At 41.0% G+C, this 6,763-nt stretch overlaps 1 protein-coding gene across 1 annotated transcript in view; it reads left to right on the top strand.

Annotated features, from left to right (window-relative positions):
• The first annotated feature begins 158 nt into the window (after nt 1–158).
• The window catches only part of RSPRY1 (ring finger and SPRY domain containing 1), a 39,311-nt gene continuing 32,706 nt past the window's right edge, over nt 159–6,763 (top strand). Inside the window, exon 1 of the mRNA XM_070952733.1 lies at nt 159–421. The gene's annotated coding sequence lies outside the window, so the exon portion shown is untranslated. The remainder of the gene's footprint in view (nt 422–6,763) is intronic.

Here is a 6,763-nt window from a genome sequence, read left to right as displayed (position 1 = left end):
TCGGTTGCTCGGAGATGCGGCGCTGAGAAGTGGGCGGGGCCGCCCCGCCCCCCTTATCAGGCTCTTTCTCTTTTTTTTTCTCTCTCTTTGGCTCGCTCGTGCGCAGGCGCGCGCTGAAGGCGGGCGCGCCGGGCCTTTCCGCCTGGCCGCTGCTGAGGAGAATCGATGGCGCGAAGAGACCGGAGGGTTGTCGCCGCCACAGCTTCGGCTTCGAGGCCCTGAGGTGAAAGTAAACCGGGGCTCCATCCTCCTCAATCCCTTGGAAGCCGGGCCTCGCTTTACGGAGGAGCCCAGCCGAGCGGTTGGCGAGCAGGAAAAACGCCGCGGCGTCGAGTTGAGGGGAGGAACCCTCAGTCCGTCCGTCCATCCGCCTGCCCGCCTGAGGCGGCGTCTTCTTCGTCTGGGCGAACCCTCCGGGGAGGTGAGCAGGCGCGCGACCCCTTGTGAGGGAACTGATACGCCCCTCCCCCCCCATTTCCCCCGTTCACACGTTCCGCGCAAACCCGTGTCGCCGCGGGCTTCATTGTTCCAGCCTGGCTGCGCTTTTGCACACCTTTCCCGGAGGGTTGATATTCTCTGGTCTCCGCAGAGGAGGAAGAAAAGGAGGAGGATCTCTGCAGGCTGGCTCCCTATACGGCATTTACACACACACACATGCAAAAGATACGTGTGTGTGTGTGTATAGGTGCGTTTGGCCGACCTCTGCAGTGCCCACCAATCCAGACGGGAGATTTGCAGGTTTGCCTGTGGGGTGCAATGATGATGGTGGTTGGGGGGGTGTATATCTTTTTTTAAAAATTTTTTATTGAAATGTATTATAATACAATACAATCAGTCAGACAGTGTTATTTAGGGCGGTGGGGGGGTGTACATATCTATCTGGGTTAGATATTGGATTTTGAACCCCTGGCCACCTTTGGAAGGATGAAGATAGATGGGCAAAAGATCTATGTTACAGCCGGTATGGATTTGAAACGTCTTTTTTAAAAATATATATATATATATATACCCTGTTTCCCCGAAAATAAGACCTCCCCTGAAAATAAAACCCCCATCGGGCTTTTGAGTGCATGCGCTAAAATAAGCCCTTCCCCCAACGAAAATAAGCCCTCCCCAAAAATATTTAACTGCATGCACAGCCGGTCCCCTCCTCTGGTTAGGGCAGTGTTTCTCCAGCTTGGTAGCTTGAAGATGGGTGGATTTCAACTCCCAGAATCCCCCAGCCACCAGCGCTGGCTGAGGGATTCTGGGAGTTGAAGTCCACCCATCTTCAAGCTTCCAAGGTTGAGAAACACTGGGTTAGGGTTAGGGAGACAGAGCTGGAAATCAGGTAAGATGGCAAGAGGAACCCTGTCTTGTTTCATGCGCCCCAAAATAATACCTCCCCAAAAATAAGGCCAAGCGTTTATTTCAGGGTTCAAAAAAATATAAGACAGGGTCTTATTTTCGGGGAAACACGGTGTTTATTTATCAGCTGCCCCCAATTCAGTAGAAAGGGACGCATATAGGCTGCTTGCAATCCCAGTTTTCTGTCTTCAGCTTGGTTTTTATATATATATATATTGGTTTGTACTGTTTCGGTGGGGAGTAGCAAATTGCCCTGAGTGATTTTTTAAGGTGGTGGTGGTAGCTGTGTAAATAATTTAAATGGCATTCATACATATTCATGTCATGTAGATTATCAAAGAAGGGAGAAGTGGAAGGGGGGAGAAAAAGAACTGGCATTTTGCACAAAACAGCCATTCACATGCAAGACTGTGGGGTCTGGTGCTCTGGTTTGCCAAAATAAATATCCCTGGTAAGATTTTTAAAGTGCACTACACCAGTGGCTTAAATTTTATTAGGGTGATGTAGTTTTCTTTCCATTTTCGGGAATTGGTTCCGGGCATCTTTATTTATTTATTTTTTTAAATAGGCTTTCCTCTTTATTGATTTGTTCTGCTTTGCCTCCCAATACTGTCTGTGGGCATCACTAAATCTTCAGCGAATGCCATTTCCTACTCACTTCCATTATATTCCTCTTCTCTACAACCACCTCCTTGCCTTGCCTTAATTTTCTTTTGTCCTTTCATAAGTGGAACTAAAGAGAAAATACAAGAGAGGCAGTACAGATAGTCCTTAGACTTAATGACTGGCCACTTAGTGACTGAAGTTACAACAGATCCCGACAGAGGAAATGTGTGTGTGTGTGTGTGTCCTCTAGTCACATGACTGCATTTTGGGCACTTAGCAACCAGCCCCCATTTACAACCATTTGCAATGTCGCAGGGTCACATGACTGCAATTTATGCCATTTTTGCTGAAAGCTATCAAAACCGGCATAAATCACCATTTTTGCCAGCTTTTAGTTGCTAAAGAATAGCAACAAATGAGTTAACAATGGTGGCATTCACTTGAGAACCACCACAAAAAAAGATTGTAAAATTGGTCACAGTAAAATTGGTGGCCCGCCTTAGGACTGAAATCATGGATTCAGTTATGGTTGTAAATCAAGGATTACCTGCATGTTATTCTCTTGGTCTGTACTCAATGCACAATATAGTTCCAGTGGCAGACATAAATAAGCATAATTGTTCACCATGAAGCCCATAGCTAAGGTGCCTATTAACCTGTACCCAGTACAACCTTGAATGTGAACCTATCCTTATTCTGGGAAGGAGAAAATGCATTTCTATGAGTCAAAGGTTTGGAAACTAGGAAAAACTGAAACGATGAGAAGAAAGAGATATTGTACTGAAAGGAGAGCCAGAGGGAAAGAAAGTTTCACTGGAGGTAAATGTCTGTTGGGAATTACTTTGAATGTTAATGCCAAAAATAAAATAAAATAAAAATGGACAGAAGTGGAATGGTTGAGGATGTCAGACTTTGCTCAGTATTTAATTTTTTATCACAAACTCGAGTTTCTTGGAGATTGGCAGGTATTTCTTCTTTCTTCTTAAATCCAGTAATGCACAAATCACATGTGCTGCTGATAAGTAAGAAAAGAGAGATTAATAAAAGCCCAAAGTACGAACTCCGTGAAATAGCTGCCTCTGTGTGCTTCAGTGATTAATGCTGTATGTTTTTCTAGTATTGTAGGCTTCCTCAGGATATAGATAATTCTGACCTATTTGCATTACTGAGTCACTTTCAAAGCAGTAAAATGATCCATCTCTTGGGAGAGGTTGTCTGTTCCTTCTTTTCCTGAGTTCCTGCCCTGGATTTACCTCTGTTCAAAATGGAGGGGTAAGCTCCACATAATGTTAAATTGCATATTCCAGACCTTTTCTTGAATTATTTTAAGCAGCATTCCTTCAGTCATCTTTCAGGGCTATGTGATATTAATGGTCAGAGCAAGCAGTGGGTGAGGACATCTTTTCTTTTTGGATACCTCTCTTTTTCCTTTTTTTGTTATAATCACCCCCCTCCCAGTAGTATGCTAAAGAGAAAGAACTCACCAAAAATTATTTACTTGCATAAGAATTTTATAGAAATTGTGGATTTTCTGTCTATTCCTTTTAAAAGCTTATCTTTACTTCCTATATAATGATTTATCTCTCTTCTGACTCTGTTGCTCTGATACTCTGGGGATCTCTAGGGGTACGTGACCCTTTGGATCCCAAGTTAAGATGTTAGTGCTTCCTTAGAGAAGCTGGCTCCCAAGAAAACAAGCACTTGAGTTAAGGAAACACCAACAACATGCCCACATTTACTTGGAACACTTTTTTGGCTTCAGATATGAAATACTGCACATTCCTAGATAGCTGCTTTAATTGGTTTATTTAAGGCTAGCAGAAGTGTCCTTCAAGGTTTTCTTGCAATTTTGTGCTTATCAGTTGGGCAGAAAAATGAAATAACCTGCAAATAAAATGGTTGTTTCTGCATAGTTACAGGTCTTCTCATGTCTGCAGAAAAATCAACAATAAATTAAAAGGATTTTTTAAACATTAAAACTATTAAAAAGGATAAGTTACTGTGCAATAAATCTCAAAATGGAGGTTGCAACACTTTATTTTGAAATCACATCACTTCCAGTATCTGAAGCCTTGAAACAGCCTGTTTTAAAATCAGAATATTTTGACCATTAAATGTTTTGCATGTGTCTAAGTGAGATTGCTTTTTTCCCCCTGAATTTTTAAAAATTTTCCTCACCTAGAACTAGTTCTACACATAGAATTGATTCACACTGTTCGCTTAGCCATTATGGATTTAACAAAGCAGAATGACTAGGATCTCAGAATATTTAAAAGAATTTAACAGAATAACAGAGTTGAAAGGGAAGTTGGAGGTCTTCTAGTCCCTGCTCAAGCAGGACACTATATCAGGAGGTGTCAAACTCAATTTCATTGAGGGCCTCATCAGGGTTATGTTTGACTTTGAAGGGCCAGGGGGGAGGGGAGGTGGGCGTGGTCATGGTGGGCATTTGACACAGGCTCAAGATGAGCTTTTTCCTTTCTCCTTTCTTTCCACAATACTCCCCAGCCTCCAGAAGCGCTCTGCCGGTCAAAAACAGGCTGCACAGAGGCCTTGCGGCCCGTTTTGGCCAGCAGAGGCACCGTGGGCCGGTTCTTGGCATGAAGAGAATTAAAACTGCCCTTCAAGTTGGGTGTTCTGTATTTTCATTTCATTTGAATGTGATGTGAGGTTTGCTGCTCAGTACGCTGAGACACATTTCACCTGTTTGAGAAATTTTTATGGCATTCCAAACATTCTTCCCACACATTTTCTCATAAGAAACTGGGCAGAGAACAGAGCATAGTTTAACTACTCAATGACAGCATGGAAACAATTCTGGAATTCTCCTGGATTGCTGTTTTGTGATAAAAATTAATTGAGCTGCTTTTTTTGGATTGGGAAACCATTTTGAAATTCCCAGACTATTAGCTAAATTGGTAAATTGAAAAACATCCTACGAGAACATTATGGCAACCTATTCCAAATGCATGGATGCTCTCATCAGGAGCTGAAGTTATAGAAAAGAAAAAGAAGTGATGTTGAAAAACTATATAGGATATGGACTCAAACGAATATTCTTATAAGTCAGATCTCGAATTAGTATTCTCTTATTTTTGACTCTCGTAAGGCATGGCTGCTGTTCCATCTATGTATATCTGGCTAAAGCCAATGCTTGTGGTTTAGCATATTTGCTAGACATGTGCTGAAAAAAATGCTAGGACTTTTCCAGTAGTAGCTGAAAGAAATAAAATAGTTACAGACCTACAGCTTTTTTCAATAGGCTCAGGGCAGCTGAGTGGTCTTGGTTCAGCATTTAAAATCAAAATTTATAGTGTATATTTTTTTTATTTTTCACATTTATGTATCACCCATTTCCCTCAAACAGTGACTCTTTGTATGTACAATTTAATAGCCTGTGGAGCTGTGTAGTTTTTAATTACTAGAAGGAAAAGGGTGGGAATGCATCGTTTTATCCCAGTCAGCATAGTATGATGAACTATGAGCCACGTAGTTCTGTGGCTGATGCATGCAACTGTTCAACAGAGCAAAATGTGTCTTAAAAACAAGGGTTCAAGAGGAAAAAAACAAAACTTTTTATGGGAGAATACAGGCTTTTGTTTGGAGCAATTTTATGGATAAAATTGATATCCATATTCTGATGTGGAGTAAGTTATTGTTCAAAAGACTGGTTCCTGGTCCTTCCAGCTCTTTGCAGGTGTTGCATTATAGGAAACTATAAATTAATTAAACCATAATCCATTTGTTTGGTTTCCTCTGTGGTGTGAACACAGCCAATTGTGGCCTGTTCAATAAACTATGGTTAAGCGAACTTTTCACATTTGATAACAGTTGAAAAATATTTTATTGACTAGTTGTGGTTCAAATATGCTTAGAAAACCAGTCATGTAGTTCAGTGTGGAATTCAATTTTTTTTACTACCGGTTCGGTGGGTGCGGCTTGATGGGTGTGGTGTGGCTTGGTGGGTGTGGCTTGGTGGGCATGGCAGGGGAAGGATACTGCAAAATCTCCATTCCCTCACCACTCCTGCGGGAAGGATATTGCAAAATCTCCATTCCCATCCCACTCTGGGGCCAGCCACAAGTGGTATTTGCCAGTTCTCCCAACTACTCAAAATTTCTGCTACCGGTTCTCCAGAACCTGTCAGAACCTGCTGGATTTCACCCCTGATGCAGATGCTTAAAAATAGTACAGTTGTAGCTCATAAAATCTTTTTTCCCAACTTAATTTCAAAAATTGCCATATGCCCCTTATTATCTCTTTATTTATCATGATGGAAACTGGAGTGATTGTAAATATATTAATTGTGTGTTTTGTTTTGATGGTTCTTTGAAAGTGTTGGATACAGTATTCTCTTATGAATCTTGCTATCAGAATGCTTGATATAACCTGTTCTTGAATATCTCGCTATTTCAAGTTGGATTAGGACTAAGCCATTAGCAGAAATGTGTGTGTTGATATATTTAATGTAATGTAATGGCCAGTAAGATATGAACACTTAATTATTTATACGTACTTATTAATGTTCACCATTAATGGCCTGTCAATCTGAAAAGCAGTTTTGAGGTTAATGCCAAATGTCATCCAGACTTTAGACTGTAGTATTCTTGCAGTTAAAACAACTTTATGATTAAAATAGAGATTCTGGAAAGTTTTGTAACAACCAATGAATTTAACAAAAACAAGAAGGGCAAACTTGTGATAAGAAAATGTTTTTTTAATAGGAATTTATTGAATGTGAACTTATTAAACAAATTTAATGTTAGAATATAAGGCAAATCTTGATGGTGTGAGATAAGGCATGTCTTCA

Source organism: Pituophis catenifer, unplaced genomic scaffold (genome assembly GCF_029215685.1).
Source record: "Pituophis catenifer annectens isolate HBS135680 unplaced genomic scaffold, rPitCat1.0.hap2 SCAF_13, whole genome shotgun sequence".
NCBI lineage: Eukaryota > Metazoa > Chordata > Lepidosauria > Squamata > Colubridae > Pituophis > Pituophis catenifer.
Note: the sequence above shows the minus strand (reverse complement) of the source record. Positions and strands in the feature narration are given on the sequence as shown.